Raw genomic sequence first — 24,679 nt, forward strand, 5'->3', positions numbered from 1 at the left:
TCTGACTCGCTTTATTGCGATATTCACTTTATTCAGTGACCTGGAACAGAACCTGTGATATCTGTGAGGTAGGCCTGTACAAATGTTTACAGACATTAGGTGTTATTGTTTCCGAAGGCTGTGGAACTGCCTAGAAAAAGGATAATTCTTTCCCACTGATAATGCCACACAGGCCAACAGAACATATGTGTTTCTCTATTATATCCAAAGATATTAGGAAACGAAAGCATAAAACTTAGAGAACTGTCTTCTATCAAGATACTTACACGTGCTCTCACAACTGCCCAAAATAAGTACTGAAGATACCATGGATACTCCATTCTTTTCTTTAGGCTACTACTGTTCTTACTAGAAGTTCACTTTACTTTGAAAATATAGAACAGGGGGGCCGTCCCCGTGGCGTAGTGGTTAAGCTTAGTGGGCTCTGCTTCGGTGGCCTCAGTTCACGAATTCAGATCTAAGGCACGGACCCACACCACTCGTCAGCCATGCTGTAGCACTGACCCACATACAAAACAGACGAAGACTGGCACAGATGTTAGCTCAGGGCTCATCTTCCTCAAGCAAAAGAAGAGGAAGCGCGGCCACGTATGTTATCTCAGGGAGAAATCTTTCCTCAGCAAAAATATATGTATGTATTTTTTATAATATATACTTTATAAATATACATAGAACATGGAAGTTCATACAATTTCTTAAGCACATACAGAGGTTATTGCCAAATATTATATTTCAATTCACATCTTTACTCTCTTTTTCAGGTAGCAATTAGAAAAGCGTAATTAAGGAAAGCACTTGGTTCCCTTTTTGAAATACTACCCATGAGAGAAGGCCAGGATTACAACTACTGAATTACTATGCTTATTATACCATAAGAATGAAGACGGTTCCTTTCAATTAAGGGTTCCATTTACCTCTGGTTTGTATTAGTGGGGAGTGTGTGTTACATCAATAATCAGTCCAAGTTCTTCACTCTGCTCTCAGATTTTGCTGGAAACAGCCAAGGGGTAAAAACATTCTTCTAGAACAAGATTCTTTTCCAAACTCTGTCAGAGAGAATGAAATAAGAAACAGCAAATGTGTGCTTCAAATCCTTTCTTATACTGTCATTCATTCAAGCCCTATGATGCTAACATACACTGTGATTCAGAGGAAAGTTTCCACCCTTCTGGAAGTTACAAGCTAGATTACAATCTTTTCCCCCAGAGATTAGAGGGAAGAAAATAAGCTCACTTCTAGAGATTTACTTCTGTATTTGTGTCACGGGGGGACCTAACCAGACTGTAAACTCCCAGAAGGCAGGGACCACATCAGTGTTGTCCACCACTGTACCTCCAGCTCCAAGCGGAGTGCCTATGAGTAGGCACTTATAAATACTCCTAGAATATCTAAATAAATGAAGGATGGCTCTTAGTGCTAAATATTCTTTTATGTATTTATCTTATTTATGTACTCTGTTCCACTGATCTGTGGTTACTCAAGGGCCAGCAACACATCTTTTAAAAAACTGACAGAGGTGGTCGGCCTGGTGGCGTAGTGCTTAAGTTCACCAGCTCTACTTCGGTGGCCCGGGGTTTGCAGTTTGGGATCCAGGGTGTGGACCCAGCACCGCTCATCAAGCCGCACTGTGGCAGCATCCCACACAAAACAGAGGAAGACTGGCAGAGACGTTAGCTCAGGGCCAGTCTTCCTCACAAAAAAAATTAAAAGTAAAAAACTAATAGACTCATTTGTAGAGCAGTTTTAGCTTCATAGTAAAACGGAGCAGAAAGTAAAGAGTTCTCACTTTAACCATCTCTCCTTCACCCTACACAGCCTTTCCCACCATCACCATGCCATACCAGTGTGCTCCATTTGTTGTAATCAATGAAGCAACATTGACACATCATTATCAAAGTCCATAGCTCACATCACGGGTCACTCTGTGTTGTATAATCTATGGGCTTTGGCCAATGTACAATGACATGTATTTACCCCTAGAGTATCAGACAGATTAGCTTCACCACCCGAAAAATCCCCTGTGCTCCAGCAACACTTCTAGTATGGCTTAACATTTGGTAGGGCTAGGCAACCCTTTTCTACCTTCTTCCTTTTCAGAATTTTCCTGGTGATGTAAGTTTCTTTTGCTATACGAGCTTTAGAATCAGATGATATGAGATGACGTTAAATTTATAAATTAACTTAGGCAGATCTGACAGATCTACGATGCTGAGTCTTCCACAGAACACTGTGAAAGGTTTGAAGACTGGATTAATTACAACAAGGCGTACAATCTCTCCTGTCAGTTTCTTCCAGACTTGGAGCTGGAGGATCATTACCGTCTCCAGCTATCTGAACAACAGCCAACCTGAGGTAACTCATTTAGTCACAAACCGCTTAGGAAGCCTTCCTTGATTAACCCTGTCTGTTGTCATTTCCCCCTCCTTTCCATTCCTAGGCATTTCTGCTGTGGCATTTCTGTGACACATCATTTGCCACTTGACAGTCCACTGTGCCTGACACTCGACTGCCAGGTACTGAGGCAGCTTTGCCTTGGGTGACTTCCCTCAAACACCCAGGACACCTTGTCCCATTCCGCTGCCACGCAGGGGTCATTCATTTCCCTACCTCTACTGCGTGAACAGGGACTGCACTGGGAGTGGCCCTACAGCTTCGCAACCCCCTTGATGGCGCCTTAAACAGTCCCAACACTGAAGAGAACACCTTGTGCACACAGAACGAGAAGAGGCTTCCTATAACCACGTCACACAGGAAAGATGTTGGCTGTGCGGAGGAAAGGAGACTGAAGAGTCTTCCTGCTCTTCCCTGCTGATGTCCTTGAAGAAAAGGGGCTGAGCAGGGACCCGGGAGAACCTCAGGATCCCCTTGGAGAGACCGTGGAGCAGGGACCGAGGAGTGAGGACAATCGCGGAGAGGAGGAGGAAAATAGGAGGAAATTCACAGGCACTGCCAATGCGGGTGGGGGTGGGCCGTCAGTTCACTCATTCAACAACGACTGGGAAGTAGCTACGATGTGTCAAACACTAAGCTTGGTGTTGCTGGATGTGAATCAGAACCATTTGTCTGTCTATGAAATCACTCATGTTTAAGTCCAGAGATGCAGAAGAATTGACAGAGTAGGTGAAGAAGAAAGAAACCCTGACCTATGAGACACAAATTAAATAAATTCCCAATACGTTGAAAGTGGGCTCTTCCTGACACTAATCCACACTGTGCCGGGCAGGGTAACGAGACATGGAATCTCTTCTCACCTTCTTTAAGTCGGTCAAATGCTTTCCCCACATATTCCTTGTTTAGTTAAAAGAGAAACACAATTTTTCAGTTTCGATACTGAAATCCTGACCTTGCTGATCCAGGGCATTTTTGTGGTTGTGACGAAGGGAGTGAAGGCGTCTTACTGGCGTTTAGTGGGTGAGGGTCATGGATACCAGACATCTTGCCAAATTCAAAACAGTCCCACAAATGGGTCTCACACCTGGATGACTTTTGAACGTGCTAGTCAACATCCATAGAGGTGTAAAAACTGTTCAAAAGTATCTAAGCCTTAGAACCTAACTCCATTTCACACATAAACACAAAGGGTTTCTTCGCAGTTTTCACGGACATTGAATGTCCGGGACAGCAGTCACCTTGTCGTCCTAGTGAAGACTGTACTTTGTTTTCTTTGGAAATCTACTAAGCACAGCTCACAACCATTGAAACTCCTGCCACTAGGCAACATACCCACCCAGATCAGTGAGCACGGGCAGCTTTGGCATTCATGGCGCAAATAACTGACGATTTCTTTATTTTCAGTAAAGTCATGCCCAAGCATTGACATATGGAAATGTAAATACTTCTTACTCTATTCTAAATTACTTTATTTTACTTATCCTTTATATTATAGTCAGAGCACGGCATTGACTTTTTTTCTTAAACTTAAATATGGAAGCAGGTTGTATATATCTAAGAATTTCACTTCAGGAGAGTAAAGAGGATATTACAAAGTATCTGCTATAAAAAGGGGAAACGGAGTGAGACAGGGTTGAGGATACAGCTCTACACAGTGAATTCAGATTTCTGAAAGAATGCTAAATCAACCTTTGCTTATCTTTTCAAAAGAACTTTGAAAGCAATGAAATGAGTCCCCAGCATCTGGTGTCCAACTGGGAGACACTCTTTCCACCTAGTAACACACTTTTTGTGAGCCAAATTTGACATTAGCCTGTCTCCCTGTGTAGAATGAGGCTCCTTGAAAGTGGAATTCACAGCCCACACAGTGGGTCCCCTCTGCTCTGCTTGGCATCCTGCTGCTCCCCTTCTTCAACCCCACCTAGTAACCACCTGTTCTCCCCTTTTTCCTTCTTTCCCATCTTCAAAACAGATACAAGGCAACAAAACAGAGCAAACGTCTCCACAAACAAGGTCTAAGACACAGATGGCCAGCCCTTCTGTATCCCTGATAACCCAGCCCAGTCCCGAATGCTAAGGTTCATCAATACTCCCATGCTGACTGAAATTGTTTTATTATTATTATTATTTTATTGCGGAGACATTGGTTTGTAACATTAGACAAGTTACTGGTATACATCATTATATATTTTGCTTTCTGTGTAGATTACATCATGAATCGAGCCACCCAAAGGCTAATTACGATCTATCACCACACATGTATGCCTAATTACCCACTTCTCCCTCCCCTTTCCCCCTCTGGTAACCACCAATCCAATCTCTGTTTCTCTGTGTTTGATTTTCACTGTTTTATCTTCTACTTATGAATGAGATCACACGGGTTTTGACTTTCTCCCTCTGACTTATTTCACTTAGCATAATACCCTCAGGGTCCACTCACGTTGTCATAAATGGCCGGATTTCATCATTTCTTATGGCTGAGTAGTACTCTATTGTGTATACATACCAATCTTCATTTATCCATTCATCCCTTGATGGGCACCTAGGTTGCTTCCAAGTCTTGGCTACTGTGAATGATGCTCCGATGAACATAGGGGTGCATGTATCTTTATGCATTTGTGTTTCACGTTCTTTGGATAAATACTCAGAAGTAGAACAGCTGAATCATATGGTAGATCTATTCTTAAGATTTTGAGGAATCTCCATACTGTTTTCCCCAGTGGCTGCAGCAGTTTGCACTCCCACCAGCAGTGTAGGAGGGTTCCCTTCTCTCCACGTCCTCTCCAACACTTATTGTTTCCTGTCTTGTTCATTATAGCCATTCTGACCGGAGTGAGGTGACACCTCATCGGAGTTTTGATTTGCATTTCCCTGATAGTTAATGATGTTGAGCATCTTCCCATGTGCCTGTTGGCCATCTGTATATCTTCTTTGGAGAAATGTCTATTCAGATCTTTCGCCCATTTTTCAATTGGGTTGTTAGTTTTTCTGTTGTTGAGACGTACGAGTTCTTTGTATATTTTGGATATTAACTCCTTAACAGATATATGATTTGCAAGTATGTTCTCCCAATTGTTAGGTTCCCTTTACGTTTTGTTGATGGTTTCCTTTGCTGTGCAGAAGGCTTTTAGTTTGATGTGGTCCCATTTGTTTATTTTTTCTATTGTTTCCCTTGCCCAGTCAGACAAGGTACTTGAAAATATCCTGCTAAGACCGATGTCACAGGGTGTACTGCCTATGTTTTCTTCTAGAAGTTTAATGGTTCCAGGGCTTACATTCAAGTCAATCTATTTTGAGTTAATGTTTGTGCATGGTGTAAGATAATGGTCTACTTTCACTCTTTCGCATGTGGCCGTTCAGTTCTCCCGACACCACTTATTGAAGAGACTTTCTTTTCTCTTTTGTATGTTCTTGGCTCCCTTGTCAAAAATTAGCTGTCCATAGATGTGTGGGTTTCTTTCTGGGCTCTCGATTCTGTTCCATTGACCTGTGTGTCTGTTTTTGTGCCAGTACCATGCTGTTTTGGTTACTATAGTTTTTTAGCATATTTTGAAATCAGGGAGTGTGGCACTTCCAACTTTGTTCTTTTTTCTCAGGATCCCTTTGGCTATTCGGGGTCTTTTGTTGTTCCATATAAATATTAGGATTCTTTGTTCTATTTCTGTGAAAAATGTCGCTGGAACTTTGATAGGGATTGCATGGAAAATGTAGACTGCCTTAGGAAGTATGGACATTTTAACTATGTTAATTCTTCAAGTCCAAGAGCATGGAATATCTTTCCATTTCTTTGTGTCTTCTTCAATTTCTTTCAGCAAGGTTTTATAGTTTTCAGTGTACAGATCTTTCACTTTGGTTAAGCTTATTCCTAGATACTTTACTCTTTTTGTTGCAGTTGTAGATGGGATGGTATTCTTAATTTCTCCTTCTGCTACTTCACTGTTAGTGTATAGCAACACAATGGATTTTTTGTATGTTGATTTTGTATCGTACAACTTGACCATATTCATTTATTGCTTCTAAAAGTTTTTTTACTGAATTCTTTAGGTTGTTCTATATATAAAATCATGTCATCTGCAAATAGTGACAATTTCACCTCTTCTTTTCCAATTTGGATCCCTTTTGTTTCTTTTTCTTGCCTGATTGCTCTGGCTAAGACTTCCAATACTATGTTAAATAAGAGTGGTGAAAGTGGGCATCCCTGTCTGCTTCCTGTTTTTAGAGGGATAGCGTTCAGTTTTTCTCCATTGAGAATGATATTTGCTGTGGGTTTGTCATAAATGGCCTTTACTACGTTGAGGTACTTTCTTTTTATTCACAGTTTTTATCATAAATGGATGCCGTATCCTGTCAAATGCTTTCTCTGAGTCTATTGTGATGGTCATGTGATTTTTCTTCTTCATTTTGTTAACGTGGTGTATCACGATGATTGATTTGCAGATGTTGAACCATCCCTGTATCCCTGAAATACATCCTACTTGATTATGGTGTATGATCTTTTTAATGTATTGTTGTATTCAATTTGCTAATATTTTGTTGAGGATTTTTGAATCAACGTTCATCAGTGATGTTGGCCTGTAATTTCCTCTTTTTGTTGTTGTCCTTGTCTGGTTTTGGTTTCAGGGTAATGTTGGCCTCTCAGGAAGGTTCCTCTCCTCTTCAATTTTTTGGAAGAGTTTGAGGACAAGTACTAAGTCTTCTTCGAATGCTTGGTAGAATTCACCAGGGAAGCCATCTGGTCCCAGACTTTTATTTTGGGGGAGGTTTTTGATCATGGTTTCCATCTCCTTACCGGTGATTGGTCTATTCAAATTCTCAATTTCTTCTCGATTCAGTTTTGGCAGGTTGTATGAGTCTAAGAATTTATTCATTTCTCCTAGATTATCCAATTTGTTGGTGTGTCGCTTTTCATAGTATTCTCTTATGATCATTTGTATTTCTGAGGTGTCCACTGTAATGTCTCCTTTTGCATTTCTAATTGTATTTATTTGAGACTTCTTTGGTTCTTTGGTGAGTCTAGCTAAAAGTTTGTCAATTTTATCTTTTCAAAGAACCAGTTCTTGGTTTCACTGATTTTTTTCTATTGTTCTTTTAGTCTCTATGTCATTTATTTCTGCCCTGATGTTTATTATTTGCTTCCTTCTACTGAGTTTGGCTTTGTTTGTTCTTCTCTTTCCAGGTCCTTTTGGCGCACCATTAGATGGTTTATTTGGGAATTTTCTTGTTTGTTGAGGTAGGCCTGAATTGCTATACACTTCTCTGTTAGAACTGCTTTTGCTGTATCCCATAGATCTTGGCATGTCGTATTTTCACTTTCATTTGTCTCCAGGTATTTTTGATTTCTCCTTTGATTTATTCATTGACCCAACTGTTGCTCAGTAGCATTAGGGTTAATCTTGACAAATTAGTGGCTTTTCTGATTTTCTTCCTGTAGTTGATCTCTAGTTTCATACCTTTGTGGTCAGAGAAGATGCTTGGTATTATTTCAATCTTCTTTAATTTGTTGAGACTTGTCTTGTGGCCTAATATGCGATCTATCCTGGAGAACATTCCACGTGCATTGGAAAAGAACGTGTATTCTGCGGTTTTGGGATCAAATGTTCTATATATATCTATTAAGTCCATCTGGTCTAATGTGTTTTTTAAGGCCAACATTTCCTTATGGATCTTCTGTTTGGATGATCTATCCTTCGGTGTAAGTGGAGTGTTAACGTCCCCTACTATTATTCTGTCACTGTCTATTTCTCCTTTTATGTCTGTTAATAATTGCTTTATATACTTAGGTGCTGCTATGTTGGGTGCACAGGTATTTACAAGTCTTATATCCTCTTGTCGGATTGTTTCCTTTATCATTACGTAGTGCCCTTTTTTGTCTCATTACAGTTTTTGTTTCAAAGTCTATTTTGTCTGATACAAGTATTGCTATCCCAGCTTTATTTTCTTTGCCATTTGCATGGAGTAGCTCTTTCCATCCTTTTACTTTCAGTTTGCGAGGGTCTGAAGTGTGTGTCTCTGATGTACAGCATATGTCTCAGTCTTATTATTTTATCTAATTGGCCATCCTATGCCTTTCGATTGGAACATTTAGTCCATTGACATTTAAAGCAGCTATTGATAAATATGTACTTATTACCACTTTTTTACTTTTTTTCTGGGTGTTTTAGTAGTTCTTCTCTGTTCCTTTCTTTTTCTCTTGCTCTCTTCCCTTGTGGTTTCATGGCTGTCTTTAATATTATGTTTGGGTTCCTTTCTCTTAATTATTTGTGTATTTATTATAGGCTTCTGGTTTGTGATTACCATGAGGTTCATATATAATAATCTAGGTATACAGCAATCTATATTGAGTTGAAGGCCTCTTTAGTTTGACTTCTTTCTGAAAAGCTCTACTCTTTTATTCCCCTCCTCCCCCATTTTCTTTTTGATATCATATCTAACATCTTATTTTGTGTGTATCCATTACCTTGTTATCATTGAAATAGGTAATTTTAGTACTTTTGTCTCTTGACCTTTGTATTATCTTCATAGGTGGCTGCTCTGCTACTTTTACTGTATTTTTGCCTTTACCAATGATTTCATTGCCTTTTTTGGGGATAATTTTCTTATTCCTATTGTGGTCTTCTCTTTCTCACTTAAATAAGGTCCTTTAGCGTTTCCTGTAGAACTGGTTTCTTGGTGATAAACTCCTTTAATTTTTGCTTGTTTGGCAAACTCTATCTCTCCTTCCATGCTCAATGATAACCTTGCCGGGTATTCTTGGGTATAGATTTTTTCCTTTCAGCACCTTAAATATCATGCCACTCCTGGCTAGCCTGTAATCTTTTGGCTGAGAAGTCAGCTGATAGCCTTATGGGGTTTCCTTTATATGTGCTTACTGCCTTTCTCTCACAGTTTTTAGGATTCTCTTTTTATCTCTAATTTTGGATATTTTAATTATAACGTGTCTTGGTGTGGGCCTCATGGGTTTATTTTGCTTGGTGCACTCTGTGGTTTCTGTGCCTGGCTGTTTGTATCCTTCCTTAGGTTAGAAAAGTTTTCAGCTTCTATTTCTTCAGATAGATTCTCTGCTGCTTTGTCTCTCTTTTCTCCTTCTAGGACATCTATACTGCAAATGTTAGTGTGCTTTATGTTGTCCCAGAGTTGAAATCGTTTAAATTCAATTATTTCACTTCATGGTTTATTTTTAACTCTCATACAACTGATGCCATCAAACACAATCAGTGCACAACTTCAAGTTCATATTTTGAAAGAATATCCAATGGAAAAGGGGCTGTGAACTTCACTCAGTGCTAGGAGTTACAGTGAAAAGCAGTATTTGAGCTAACTTCTATAGGATCAGGGAGAATTAACTGAAACTAACTCAGTGAATCTGAAGGATAGAAAGTGAGGGCAAAAGGGGCACAAGACGGGGCTGAAGAAGCAGAGAGGATTCTAGACCAGGCAGACTCTTCAAGGTCAGAGTCAAGAGTTCGCTTTTATTCTGAAACAATCCTTTTGAGCCATGCTTCTGATCAATGTTCCAACTCGCCTATTAAAAAGAGTTCCTGTGTGAAGAATGGCTTGGAAGGAAAGGAGAGTAGATACATGCACACTAGTCAGGACCTAAACGCAAAAGATCAGGCAAGTTCTGTAAGAGGATGCTGAGGGAAAGAAGGTGACACATTCCAAGATATTCAGGAGATAAGATGAAGTGGACTTCGTGAGGCATGAGATGGAGGAAACGAAGGTCTCAAAGGCAAAGTTTCACAGTCAATCATTTGAACTATAGAGGAAGATCTCTCCAATGAGACCTGGTGAGAAGCACCAGGTGCCCTTTGTGATTCCTGGACGCAACACAATCCAACATTTTCCATAGAAAGTTGAACAGTACTGGAGGCCTTTTTCACTCAAACTTATCTCTTATTACTCACATTTTCCGCGCCAAAACAACACGATTTGAGGAATCAAGCAGGACTCAGTTGGGATAATTAAGTCCTGTCCCCAGCATTGACAGACCATCCTAAAAAGCAGTCCGTATGCCTCATACCAGAGCAGCAATGGCCACAGCCTTGTTTTCAAAAGGATGGGGAGAAATCAGAACATCTCAGACTTGTTTGTTTCGGCCACTGCTGGCGAGCAGCCAGCCAGTCAGTGCCTCCGAGCAAGGGCAGAGGGGCCAAGAGCCCTGCAGCGGCAACAGTGACAGACAGAGACCCCAGTGGACGGCGCCCAGGCCCAGGAGCTAAAAGGCGGCAGGACCGCGCTCAGGAGCCAAGGCTTATTACCTTTCCGGGACATGGTTTCCACCCTTCCTCTTGGCTGAAGAACGCCCGGACAAGAAGGGTCCCTGGACTGGGCGTGGCAGGTACGAAACCACTGTCTCATGCGGGCCCCAGATGCTGACCATCGAATGCCAACAGTGAGAAAGTCCCCCGTCCAGGGCGCTCGGGAACAGAACAAGTCCCCCAACTGCAAGCACCTCGGTAGCAATCTAGGCAACCATCATCCTTACTACTGCGGAGGCGCTGCTTCCCATCCTGATGACGTCACCACGCCGGCGGCCTGAGAAGCTGGGTTAGTAAACAGGACTCTGGTGGCCACAGCGCCCTCCTTCGCTTGAGGACAGAACTACAGCTCATGCAGATCACGGCACGTTTGTCAAGGCCTTGAGATTTCAAGCAATATGGGACATGGAATGAAAGGTTTTTTTCCCACTTCCCCAGTTCCTTGTGTGGTTGTCCTGATATTTTCCAAGTGCTTACATTCACTTGTATATTTTATATAAATATTTCTTTGTACCTATATGCATAGACTCGATTTCGTGTAAAAGCAGCATACTCTATACATCCTACAATCAACCCTGGACACTGAACTTCCCAGTCCCTTTATTCATACATCCATTCTATTCTTGCTAATGCTTGCATAGTATTACATGGCTTATAATTTACCATAATTCACATGATGAGTCCAATACTGATGGACTTTTAGTTGGTTTCCGGTTTTTTGTCCTCTGTTACAGACGGACTGCAATGTGAACACCCTCGTGCGTGAATACAGCTACTTTTAAATTCTTAGAAGTAGAATTACTAGAAAGAGGACATGCAAACTTAAAATTTTGAAAAGTACTGTCTAATTACCCTCCAAAACCATTGTAACGACCTACCCTCCCACTTACAGTGAAACTTTATTGGATTCCTATCCTGTGCCAGGTATCAGCTAGAGGGTGATGGTATGTATATTGTAGGAAATACCAAAAAATAACTGAGAGTGATAAGAGTGGATCTCAAGGCTACAATTTCCACACAGTATCAGGCGCAGGGAGCAGTACCTGTTAGAAAAACCCTTAATCTGGCTACAAGGAGAACAGCAAAGAACACCACGTCCTACAACAGGTCTGCAGGCAGAAGGGGCACTAAATTTCAGATTAAACCGTAGATAATTCTTTTTTTTTTTTTTTTTTAAAGATTTTATTTGTTTCCTTTTTCTCCCCAAAGCCCCCCGGTACATAGTTGTATGTTCTTCGTTGTGGGTCCTTCTAGTTGTGGCATGTGGGACGCTGCCTCAGCATGGCTTAATGAGCAGTGCCGTGTCCGCACCCAGTATTCGAACCAATGAAACACTGGACCGCCTGCAGCGGAGCACGGGAACTTAACCACTCGGCCACGGGGCCAGCCCCTAAACCGTAGATAATTCTAATAGCAAAGGTTTATTTACTATTTTCTACTTTCTGAAAATATCTTACAAACACTGTTAACAATCTTTACAGCCATTTCAGTGCTAGGTAAACGGAGGGTCAGAAAGATCAGAGTTCTAAAATAAAGGAATGAACGAACGGCAAAAAGATCACTAGCTTTAACATTTCTGGGACAATCATAGTGTAACCAAGTTTGAATGCCCACCCATTTACAATTCGGAAATCTTCTACATTATTAAACATGGATCAATATTAGTAAATTGCTATCTGGAAAAAGAACGACATATGTGAGCACACCATCGTTTGCAAACTTACAACTCAGTACATTCAAGTTTGGTGCTACATCATAAAATATTCCTTTGGAATCTATGAAAAGTAATATCCAACAGGTGTGTAGTGGCCTAAAAGTACATCCGGTACAAACGTCTATAGACACGACTACAGAAAATGTGACATACATCGATCAGAATCTAGAAAGGCTATATGGGTCTTGCACTTCCCATTTGCTAAATGACACAAGCTTGGGGTGGGAACACACTCAGTTGACACAAGAAAATACAGACCTAAGCATAAAACGCTTTTTAGAAACTATGGGAACCGGCAAAGCGTAGGCCTTCCAGGGTGTGAATCCAACCTGAGGTTAAAAAACACCAGAATAGGTATGCAGGACACTGGAATGGAAAATACAGGAGCAAGGCATATTTGGATCACCAAACAGCTAAGCAGTTGACACTAACAAAATCTGCCAGTGTCTTGTAGGGCCCCAGGGAACATGCAGGAGTGTGAGGGACTCCAGGCCTTAATTAAATGAAAACGTGACAATGGGGAGAGTAAGGAAGAGCCTCAGGGGTAGAAGGACAGGGCATGTTGCGTGAAGACAAGTCTCAGTTATCCCCATGGGTACGAAATGCAGGAAGTGGCTCTATGGGACAAGACAGTGCCCTAACTATTAAAAAAAGGCTTTCTGTGAGTGTAGGGCTTGATGCTAAGTTCCACAGCATTGGACTCATGCTTGGAAGTTTCTCCCAGCTTCACTTAAGATTCTATTAGAGGCTAATATGACGCTGAGGCTGCAAGCTAAGGTTAAATGCCCAGAACTACGGAGAGAATGTAGTTACAGAGGCCGGGAACCAGGAAAGGCCTAAGTAAGGGTTTGCCTAACTAGATTGGACGTTGAAAGTGAACATTTTCTTGTATAAACATTTGACTGCCACCTGAATTTGTCTTACCACAATTCTTCCAATCTTACGTCACCCACCCTAACCTGCAGTAGCTCTGGATTCCCTTCATTTCCATGGGAACATAGAAAAAAGAGAGAGACTGGTCTAACTTGCGGATATCTAGGATATGTTGTTAGCCTCCTGTTACATCCTCATGTCAGGGAAGTAGGCTATTTGAGGTATGAAGCTGAGGGGCAAAAAATTTCAAACGTGAGCTCAAGCCATATCTCGACACTGCAACAGCCTTCACAATTTCTCCTCGGGTAAACACCCCCGCCATCACTCAAAACATTCACATTTCATAACAGGAAAAATAAGCCTATAAATGAAATGTGTGTCTGTGGAGGTCACATCTAGCAACTATCTTCTCGTGGCCTCTTGGCATCTTGGATCACACACCTAGGCATCCGAAAAGTCTGCCACCAAGGAAAATGACTAGATCCACAGATTTCCTCCCCAAATCAGCTGACTCCACATACAAATCAGCAGCAACTCAGCCCTCGCCCACTGTCTCACAGTCACCAGAGTGGTTAGAGAGAGGAGCACTAAGCAGGGGCACAAAAGCAGAGGCTCCCAGGCCAGCCGGGTGCACTGCAGACATCTGCTCCTTAGGCGTGAGGGCACCGTGCAACTCACCACAATGCTTCTCACAGACCCCTCGTAAGTTTCTCCACAGAACCCTTCAGGTCAAGTTAGTTCACGATGCTTCAAAATGAACAATCAGCAGGAGAAGAGCATGTGATCTGTCTCCCAGTGTTGGATCCTTAAAAACTGAACCAGGAAAAACACGGAGACAGACCCAAAGCATTTGAAAACGACCCATATTCTACAAACATACCAATGAATAACATAAATCGTGTAATATCACATAAAACAAAATGAGACAAAGTAATTTAAGGTTATTCTCTTAAATGTACAGAATTCGTGGCTGTTGCTGGACCATCCAGTGACATTAAAAAATATATACTGAATTGTCAGTTCCGTTAATACAAAGTGAGGCCAAAATGTATCAACCTGTTTCTCAAGAAACCCAAAAATCCACAGGCAACTCTCTTTTTCTGTCCCTTTCACCTTGCCTCTTCCCTATTCTCCACGAATGTCCTCCTCTTTCTCTCACTATTCTCCTCTGCATGTCGCTTGGCCTTGCACACAACCATGGCCGACAGAGAACCCTAGAGGCCCAATGTTCTACAGCGGCTGTTTCCAAGAGGGAGGAGGCTACAGCAACTGCCACACTGGATACACTCAGAGGAGAAGGAAAGGGGAGGACCCCAAATGACTCTCACGTATAAAAGCGCAGGATGGCAGGAGGCCTGTGTGGCCAAATGAGCCAGAGGTAGCAAATTATGGGCAAAAGAATTGCAACCCAAGGCTGGAAGAGAAGACCTCTCCCCTCAGCTGTGTCTCTGGCTCCCTGGCATCTGCTTCTAATGGGCAGACGCCATTTTCAGAAGCATCAGGCACTGGAAAGAAGACCTCCGCTGCTGGGATTGAAAGGAAGTAACATCCAGGAGGGGGAGATGCAAGGGCGAGGCTGGTCCCAGAAACAAGGCCTATAATGCAGAAGAAAGAAAAGGGGAGCAGCAGAGAGATGCAAGTCCAACCTAGCCCAGCCCAGCCCAGTCCAAGGAAGGTAGGATTCAAGGAGAAGAAACTGAAAGACAACAGCCTTGAACCACATCATTCCCCACAAGGGGCACTCAACAAACCTCACCCTACTCTTTCACCAAGTTACAGAAAGGACTCATTAATCCCTTCCTTTGCTCCTTAAAAGCTTCATCAAGTTCACAGTTAGATCAACTGATAGGAGTTCAAAACAACTGTATTGAGTCAATCTACATGTCCCTTTCCTTCCTCACTAAGGATATTAATTAACTGTACCTAAAATTATAAACGTACAATTCAAAATGCATAATTTATAGACTAAAATAATCATGAGTTAATTATATTAATGAACATGTATAAGGAACGTTGAGAAGATTCCCTAATATAAGAGCCTGGGGAAGAGAGACTAGCACATGTGGCTCCTAGGATGTCACCTCCCCAGGAGCTCAGCCATGCAGGTGCTGCTGTAGCTCTCCCCCGACTCCCTCCACCCAATCTTATCTTCTTGTGGGGAATCTGGCCGCCCTATTGGTTGTCTCTTACCTTTACACTGCCTGCTCTGTGACATCGTTCTCCCCCTGGACCTACTGCCACCTGCTAGAATCTTGGGGTTTCCATGGAGTTGTCTGTAAATAAATTTGGATCATTGCAAGTGACCAGTGTGACCAGCGACCTTCGTACTGGACACACCGCTCTTTGGCGGCAGCCACTCAGACTTCCTCTGGTATCGTCTCCTCATTCCTTGCATCTGCAGTTGATGCTTCCTCTTCTTTTCTCACCATGTCAGGTAGCGAAAGAAACTTTTAAATGTTTTTTGTTATGTCTTTTTGCCCCCAAATTTGGTAGTAGATTCAAAAGAGCATGGAAAAATGAGGTAAAGTATTGAATTAGAAACCTGGGAGAGTAATTTCACATTTTACTTTGACATGCATGAGCTGTGTGACTTTGGACAAGTCGTTGACTCTCTCACAAACTCTGTTTTCTCCTCATCTCTCACATCAGGATATTACAACTGTTGTTCCTTCTGCTCCTTTTCTTTTCTCATATTGAATCTTAAAAGGCACCCAGGTAGAAATGAAATCAGAGACTTCTTGAGAGTGTTCCCTGAGAAACAGAGAGAAAACCTAGGTGATGCAGAAATCTAGTAAAATATACCCAGAGGTTTCATCTGCAATGGCCTCCCTCCACTGACATTTCATCTCTAGTACTTCAAATTTAGGGTGCGTCAAATAGCAATATTCACATGTTCTGGAATTTTCTACTTAAATGAGGTGAAAAGGAAAATAGGGTAGGAGATGGAGAGTACTGGGCTATAGGGGGACTAGTCTTCGAAGGTCAGGAAGTTGAGGATTGTTTTCATCAGCACAGGCCAACAGGAACCTAGAAGGCTGAGAAAATAGAAGAATGAGGAGGAGAGCGAGGAGGAGCTCTCCAGGAAAAAGAGGTGGTTTGGCATGACATGCTGAAGGAACCAAAGATTTTCAATTGCAGCAGGAAGAGCACAGAGTGAAATGTGCTCAGAGCAGGGCGAAGCACGGTTGACTTGAGCAAACGCTCACATTCATAGCCAAGGAAGGCGAGTAAGGCAGGGGAGGGCATCGCCAGGAAAAGCAGCTTCTCAGACTCAGACTCACTTGTTTGCTTTTTTCTCTTGCCTCTCTGAACATGGATGGCACCTGAGAGTTTGAATATACACATTTCAGAGATCTTTTAGGAATGACACTTCCTATAATCCAGAAACTGATAAAGTCGTTATCCAGAGGGCTGGAGGCAACAGAGTTTCTAGTGTTTTATTCTCATTTTTCAACTATGCAGATGTTATGCCTGTTAAAAATAAAACATAAGTTTTAAAAAAAATAATATCCCCTAACTTGAATCAGAAGGACTAATTCCTTACTAGCTGTTCCTTGCTGGGTCATGATCAGAGAAATAAGAACGGGCACAATAAGGGAATTCCTTTACACTTAGGATGTTGCTCTCAGCTTTGTACCAGTTTTCACTGAAATATCACTCTGCTCGTATTGTGGCCAGATGTACATTCACATTTATAGCATTTAATGCCTTTCAGGTGAGTTTTATTCATATAGCTTCTCTGTGGGCACGTAATGGCTAGGAATTCATTCAAGATCACCTTCCACTCTGGGCTGGTTTTGGTAAATAGTATTCACTACAATGGAGCCAGCAATACTCACTTTCACGACACAGTATGTGTGATACAGAATTTCATTTATTAGTAAACTTATTATGCTTTGCTGCTTGCTACATACCTCAGTTTTCATATATCAGTATAGTTATTTTTAGTTGTGATAAAGGTTTTCCATGATTTTTTACAGAAATTGCCTTTCTCCCTATAACAGATATGCCACATACAACTTTCATTCATGTATGAATTATTACTAAGATTATACTCATTATTAGTATAACTACAGATGAGTAACCCGATGCTCAGAGATTAAATTACAGTTTTGTTTCAAAAAGCACTTCTTGGGATGCACACCTTCAGGAAGTCATGTGTAGGTAGGATCAGAAACCAGGCTTGAAGAGGGTAAGAGTGACCCTTTACACCTACCACCCGCACTGACTACTGGGTGAACTCTAGGGAACAGCACGAGAACTGTACGAGCAAACAGACCCAGAAGAAGACAGTGGTAACAGCTGCACTGTTTTCTAAGGGACCAAGAAAACACCTTATTAGGAGGTCTCCTTCTCCCGGGTTCTGGTAGTGGAACAGTCAGAGCAGAGTCCTGGCAAGAAGTCAGGAGACTTAGGCTCTGTGACCTGGTGATGATGCTGCCATAATGGGAGAATCGGACCACTCCAGCTGACCTCTCTGAGCCTCAGTTTCCTCACTCGTACCAGGAGAACGTCAGAACAGAGCATCTCTGAGGACGTTCTAGTTTCAAGTGCTTCAATGCTAGCAAAGAGTAGACGAGTCAGGACTAGGGGAGGCTCAAGGGAAGGATGGGCAGGGAGAAGGGGGCTTCCAGCCTAGACAACAAGGTGTGACCCACACCACGTGGGGCTTCTGCACATCTCTGCCGCAGCTGGGAGCACAGGCAGTTACACAGAAAGGAACAAACTCCTCCCGCCCTTACAACCACCATAAAGGCGTGGGTGTTTGCTGTCTCAGTGAGCAGGGGATGGGAGGCTTCCTCATGCAGCAACCTTGAGATGATGCTTCTCAAACATTGTCAGAGTTGATCAGTCTCACTGAGTTTTTCTTCACCCTCTTGTTCCCTACAGAAAATTTCCAAAATCCATTTTTACTTGGAACTCCAAACTCCCTGCAGCTCTCTCTACCTGTGGTGAGCGATGCAGCTTCCCTAGCAGGAAGTGTCTGCAATTTCTCCAGAGTCTCTGCTCCAGCCGTCAGTTCAGGATGGCTACTGCCATCAGCCTCAGGCACCTCTTCCCAGCCACTCATGGGCAGCGCCTACCTTTACCAACATTCTAGCACAACCACGCTGTCTGGAGTGACTGGCCAGAGCCAGAGCTCCACCTCAGCTGCTTCCTATCCGGGTCTCTTTGAGTGGGGTGTCCCAGGAAGCACTGCACAGGAGTCCTCTTCACTCGGAGACTGCACTCTGACTGTCATTGGCCAGGACTCAGTGGTTTCCTCCATGTATATGGCAGCACAGTATGACAGAACTTCAGGTGCCAATAACCTGGTCCCACTGTATCCATCACTTTCCACCAGCCTTGTTCAGGGAACACCATCTCGGGTTCCAAATCAGGGACACAGCCTGTCATTTCCCTACCAGGAAGGAAGCCAGGTGTACTACTATGGTCACGGCACATTGGGGCCTCTGCTGTCTGGAGAACTTGGCCCCTGCCTGCAGTCCTACGGCTCTGTGTCCTACACAGGAGCTGGGGCCTCTGCTCCTCAACCAGAAATGGTGTTGGTACTAAAGGAGATTCAGCCCACACATGTCCTTCCACCAGCCTCCACCTCTGGGGTCTACTACGCTGCGTCTGCTCCAGCCATCCCACAAACCAGATTTCAAGGTGAGTACAAACAGCAAGAAGGCAGAGAAAGGAGGTCTGCATCCAAAATCAGGGTCAAATCTGCAGCTGGGAAGCGGCGAGGCCATAGACAGGTAGAACTGAAGTCCTGACACTTTAGTGCACACTACCCTCGCTCAGTGCTCCCCATTTCAGACCCGACATAAGAGCACATGATACATGTCAGAAGGGGGCAGTGAAATGCCCACCTACACTTCATGGCTGAGAACCCCAAGAGCACACCAAGGGACCCCACAAGTCTCATTGCTCCACCTGCTAAGTCCCCTGTACCACCAAACACAAATGAACTCCCTCTCCTGATGTACAAGTTCCATCTCCTGGGAAGGCGCTTCAGAACCCTCATTCCCATAGCGTCAGGTTAACTTTCTGCCACTTTCCTGATACCGGGAATAAGACCTTGTCTCCCCAGATCCCGTCCAAACTCAGTGGGCTAAGAATCTGTCCTTACTTATAAATTTCATCAGGAAGAGCTCCACTCCCTATCCTGGTCCACGGTGCGAACTGTTCTTATTCTCTCAGGAGAATGCTAGGAATTGTGAAATGTCTCATACTTCAAAAATCTCTTTTACTTTTTAATTCTCCTATGACAATCCTATGAAATAGAAAGAAAACCAAGGGACAGTGACATCCAATGATCACCAGTAAGAACCAGAACACTCGCCTCTTATCTCCTAGTACAGGGCGCTGTCCATGATCCTTAAGAGCCAGGAGAAACGCCTTGCCCATCGGGGGAAGGGACGTGGTTGCTGCACTGGTGTCTAGGGGGGAACATCTCACCCACCGAGGACTCACTTCATCCTTGCTTCCTTTGTAGTGGTGGAAACGTCCCTGGGGATGGAGACTTCCCTGGGGCTGCAACCGCCAAGCCAGAAAATTTACCTACAGCAAGCTCCAGAATTCCCCAAATCCTGCAGTAGCAGAAATACCCAGATGCTGCAGAGTGACCCACCAGCTGAGCTTGGGGACATGTCACTGACAGCTCCAGACAAGACGTCTAACAGTGACCTCCTGGCACTGTCTCCAAATCCAAAGAACTGGGATGAGTTTAACACCAAACTTGCAAAGCCCCTGGATCCCGACCAGATCCCAATACAAAACCAAGAGCCTCTACTACAGCCTTTAGAAATTCCTGATATTCTCCAGCTCCTGGCCTGCATCGATCCCTTCGGACCAGAGGACCACCCTGGTTCTGAAAACGCTGATCTGGGAAAGAGTAGCATGAGTCTTGAGGGCCAAGGGACACTGGACAACGGGACCGAGGCTAGCGGTGGCTTTGCAGACATCGCTACACTGATGGAGGATGGTCACCTTCCCCAACTATTCGACCCCTTGAAAGACCTTGATCAACCCCAAGGCCCCGAGCTGATCCAAGCCAAAGACACAGGAGCCATCGAGTCCATCCAGCTGCAGCAAAAGATAAGTGGCAGAAAGGCTGCCTCCGAGTACACCAGGAAGAACAAACATCAGGCCTCTGAGCCTCTCGATGGTGCTCCCAAGGCCAAAATCCAGCCAAAGGACCCGGAGTGCCTGTCAGGGCGAGACAGGGCTCCTGAGAACGAGGCCGAGCACTCCAACAGCAAACCTCAGAAAGCCGCACCCAGCAGGATCAGTACAACTAAGAGCCATGGGCAGGAAAGGACCAAGAGCACCAGAGGAAACAACCCCAAGAAAGCTGGAGAGAGTCACCAGTCAGGGACTGAAGTCAGGGTGGAAGAGAAGCCAATGATGCCCAAGATGAAGCGGAGGAAGAATCAACCCGAGCTGAGCCAAGAAACCTTTAAGCGGCCTCGAACCAGCCTCGGCCAGCACATGCTGGAGTCGGTGCAGGTGTTTCATGCTCTGGGGAGGAAGAGTGAGAAGAACACCGGGCCCTCTTCCTCCCGGGCCCTGGGAACCTGCAGCAACCCCAAACACCCCCAACCCTGCCCAGCTATCAAACCGTGGCTGGATACCCCACTCAAGCGTCAAGGTCCTTTGGAAACTCGAGTCCAAGCTCAGAAACCAGATGGCAGGGCTGAAAAACAGTGTCCTCCTCCATCTTGGGATGAGCTGACACCTCCTGGGAAGGTCAGGTTGGTACCTCTGCCTTTTCTGACCGTGGACAAGCCTCCAGCTTGACCTGTTCCTCGGAGGCCACAGGTTCTGGCCTCACATCGGCCTGCTGTGGCTGACCCTGCCCGGCCTGCTTCCACCAACTCAGCTCAACCAACTGCAGTCAATTCCAGCCACCCAGCTCCTGCATCTTTGACAGGTCCTGCCAGACCAGCTCGGCCAATTTCCACCAACCCCGCTCGACCAGGTTGGACCAACCCCACCCGGCCTAGCGTCCCTCAGTGTCCTGCTTCAAGGCCTGCACCTTACACAACAGCGTCTTGCACTTCTCTCCAGCAGGAGCCCGTTGCCACTGCTGTGCCCATGCTCCAGGCCCCGCCCAAGCCTCCCGCCCAGTATCTACTGGAGGATTTCAGCAAGCAACCAATTCCATGGAGGAAACCCGACATTCCAGGGCCAGTGATGTCAGAGCCCATCACACAGGAACAGAGGCCAGAGCGGGAGGCCATGAAGAGGCAGGCTCAACAGGAGCGTGAGAAGGCTGCCAAGTACACCTCTCGGGGGAAAGTGCAGTTTTTCACTGAGAGGGAAAAAGAAATGGAAATTTCTCGATACTACGGCTACGCGATATAAGGCTGCTAGGGCTCTTGGTGCCCCTTTGGGGTCCAGATGTTTTTCTATAGATAGATAAGAGTTATATATTTTGATATTTTAAAAATTTACTAGAACAATAAATAGCAGTCCTAGTTAACAGATGAGTAATAAAGAAGCCTTTTGTCTTGGAGATGCTGTTAACTGTGGTTTCTCTTTGGTGGGGGTGGGGATCAAAGGCTTCATGAGAAAAAAGAAGTGACGTTGGATGGGAGAATGAGGGAAAGGCATACAAAATGAGGAAACAGGCAGGAAGTGGGTCCAGGGCTGGGGTAGCCAAAAGGGGAGAGATTTTAGGGGTTTAGAAAAAGAAGCAGGAGTCGTGAATGGCAGAAGTCAGAAGCAGGGCCTGAGAGGAGCGTTAAAAGAGTAAAATTGGAATAGAGTTGAAGATGGCAGCTGACGAGTCTAGGTTGACCAGGACAAATGTAAAAAGTCTCTCAGGGAGGCTGTATTTATGGCTCGTGATCACATCAGTGTTCTGGGAAACAAGAGATTCAGGACACTTCTCCAAAAGCCCTGGGTCACCTCATCCATGAATGACTACGGCTGGGGACGGTCAGTATAAATCAAAAGGGAATCTACGAGATGAATGACAAGGGCTGAGTTACCTTGGGGGCAGCTGATAACAGGGGCCTCCCCATGGGAGCTGCTGCAGCAGGAGGCCCACCCAGGACAGGGCAGGCAGAGAAATCGCCTTTCCCCGACCCCTGTGCACCAGGCCCACGAACTCACTACTTCAGTTAACCTGTGCAACGACACGCGAGGCCAGGGTCACTGAGCTGCTTTACTACTGACGTTCCGCAGTGGCCTGCAGTCACACTGCCTGCGGAGGAGCAAGGCCTCAACTTGAGACCTGCATGCCAGCAGTGCTCAGTATTTGCTAATGCCTGTTGGTGACCAAGCTGGCTTTCAGAGCACAGCATCTGGACGTTACTGGTGGACGAGATCCAACTTCTGGAGGGGCCTAGATTTTTCTTTTTCAGATGTACTTCATTCTATTTCCCCTTCTGTACAGACTACATCATGTTCCCCACCCAAGTCTAACTGCCATATGTCATCTTACACATCTCCCCCTTACCCCTTTCCTCCTCCTCCCACCCTTTTCCTTCTGGTATCTATGTGTTTATCTTCCACATATGAGTGAAGCATAGGGTATATGTCTTTCTCCATCTGACTTATTTCACTTAGCATAACACCCTCAGGGTTCATCCATGTTGTCGCAAATGGCAAGATTTCATGTTTTATGGCTGAGTAGGATTCCACTGTGTGTGTGTGTATATATATCATCTTCTTTATCCCTTCATCTCTCAATGGGCACGTTGGTTGTTTCCAAGTCTTGGCTATTGTGAATAATGATGCAACGAACACAGGGGCACATATATCTTTTCCCATTAGTGCGTTTCCGTGTTCTTTGGATAAATACCCAGAAGTGGAATAGCTAGATCATACGGTAGTCTTATTTTCGCTTTTTTGAGGAATCTCCATACTGCTTTCCATAGTGGCTGTACCAGTTAACATTCTGACCAGCACTATACAAGTGTTCCCTTTTCTGCACACCCTTCCAACACTTACTATTTCTTGTTTTTTTAATAATAGCCTTTCTGATGGGGAGGAGGTGATAACTCATTTTAGTTTTGAATGCATTTCCCTAAAAACTAGTCAGGTTGAACATCTTTTCATAAGCCTGTTGGTCACCTGTATATTTTCTTTGGAAAAACATCTCTTCATAAACATTAACTTGAGGCGCCTGCCAGGGCCTCCGCAATCCACCTGGTCTGTTTCTGCCCTCTCTAAACATCGCCATCATCCAAAAGCACACAAGAAAAATCCACTGGAAGCGTCGATCACAGGGCAGGAGAGCGGTGGGAGCACGTGAGCACTGGGTCGCTGTTCCACGAGGGCAGGACGTATGTGCCCAAGGGTCCAGAGTCGCATCTTGGGAGGCTTGTAGGGCACCTGGAGGGGGTGAGCCAGGGGAGGGGGGGCATAAAAGGGAATGCTGTGGGGGGGGCGGAGAGAAGGGGATAGCAGATAATTATCATGGGAAAATTGGTAATTTACATTTCTAAAATTATTCTTATTGAGATATAATTCACATACCATAGAAATCCATCTTTTGAAATTGTAAATTCAGTGGCATTTAGTACATTCACAAGCACAGGCAACCACCAGCATTATCTAACACATCACATTTTCATCACCCCTAAAAGAAACGCCCCCCCAACCATTAGAGGCTGCTCCTCATTCCCTCTTCTCTCCAGCCCCAGGCAACTACTCAGCTGTTTTCTGTCTCTATGGACTTGTCTTTTCTAGACATTTCATACATATGAAATACACCACAATATGTGACCTTTGTGTCTGGCTTCTTTCACTTAGCAGAATGTTTTCAAAGTTCATCCATGTTGTAGTATGTGTCAGTCTTTCATTCTTTTTTAGGACTGTAAAATATTCTATTGTATGGATCCACCACACTTGTTTATCCTTTCCTCAGTTCATGGACATTTAGGTTGTTTCCCCTAGTAATTTACATTTATTGAGAATTTATATTGTGTTAGGAAGCACCCCTTGGGTCATCAATTCCATTTCACAGATAAGGAGATAGGCTTGGAGAGTGTCAAGAATTGGCCCAAGGTGAAGAGTCAGCAACTGGGCGAGCTGGGGTTTCAACTCAGGCAGGCAGACCTCAGAGGTAATAGATTCACAGGAGAGAACGTGAGAAAGGTACAAAAGGGGATTCAATGGAAATTCACCCTTCTCCCCAAGTTCCCCAGGCACCCAATTCCTTCCTCCCTTAGACACATTTATTTACTTTTGCGATGCTGTGGATCCTTCCAGAGAAATGATTTACATCCCAACACGGATGTATCACAATTTACTGACTAATGGGTCCCACTGATTTGAAGTGTCACTCTTATGGTACGCTAAATTCTTACATTATGTTTGAATTACTCTTCATAACTGCCCCGACTGTGTCGCTTGTCTCTAATATTTGGCATTTCTCTAGAATTCTTTTTCTCTTCTTATATATTTTTTAAAACTTCCTCCTTTTCTTATTTCTATTAAGGCA

The 24,679-nt window shown here is 44.0% G+C and overlaps 1 protein-coding gene and 1 pseudogene across 10 annotated transcripts in view; one reads left to right on the plus strand and one right to left on the minus strand.

Annotated features, from left to right (window-relative positions):
• MTHFD2 (methylenetetrahydrofolate dehydrogenase (NADP+ dependent) 2, methenyltetrahydrofolate cyclohydrolase) overlaps nt 1-24,679 on the minus strand; it is a 91,054-nt gene that overhangs the window by 58,844 nt on the left and 7,531 nt on the right. For 8 of the 10 annotated variants that reach the window (XM_070572360.1, XM_070572353.1, XM_070572349.1 and 5 more), the window contains one exon: nt 915-1,046. The exons of 1 other annotated variant lie outside the window; for it this stretch is intronic. The gene's annotated coding sequence lies outside the window, so the exon portion shown is untranslated. Of the gene's footprint in view, nt 1-914; nt 1,047-10,649; nt 10,916-24,679 lie in introns of those variants that run through there. One more of the 10 variants, XM_070572359.1, reaches the window with a different exon arrangement.
• Nucleotides 14,580-21,742, plus strand: LOC139075659 (uncharacterized protein C2orf78-like; annotated as a pseudogene).

The sequence above is a fragment of the Equus przewalskii genome, chromosome 14, assembly GCF_037783145.1.
Source record: "Equus przewalskii isolate Varuska chromosome 14, EquPr2, whole genome shotgun sequence".
In the NCBI taxonomy this organism is placed as follows: Eukaryota; Metazoa; Chordata; class Mammalia; order Perissodactyla; family Equidae; genus Equus; species Equus przewalskii.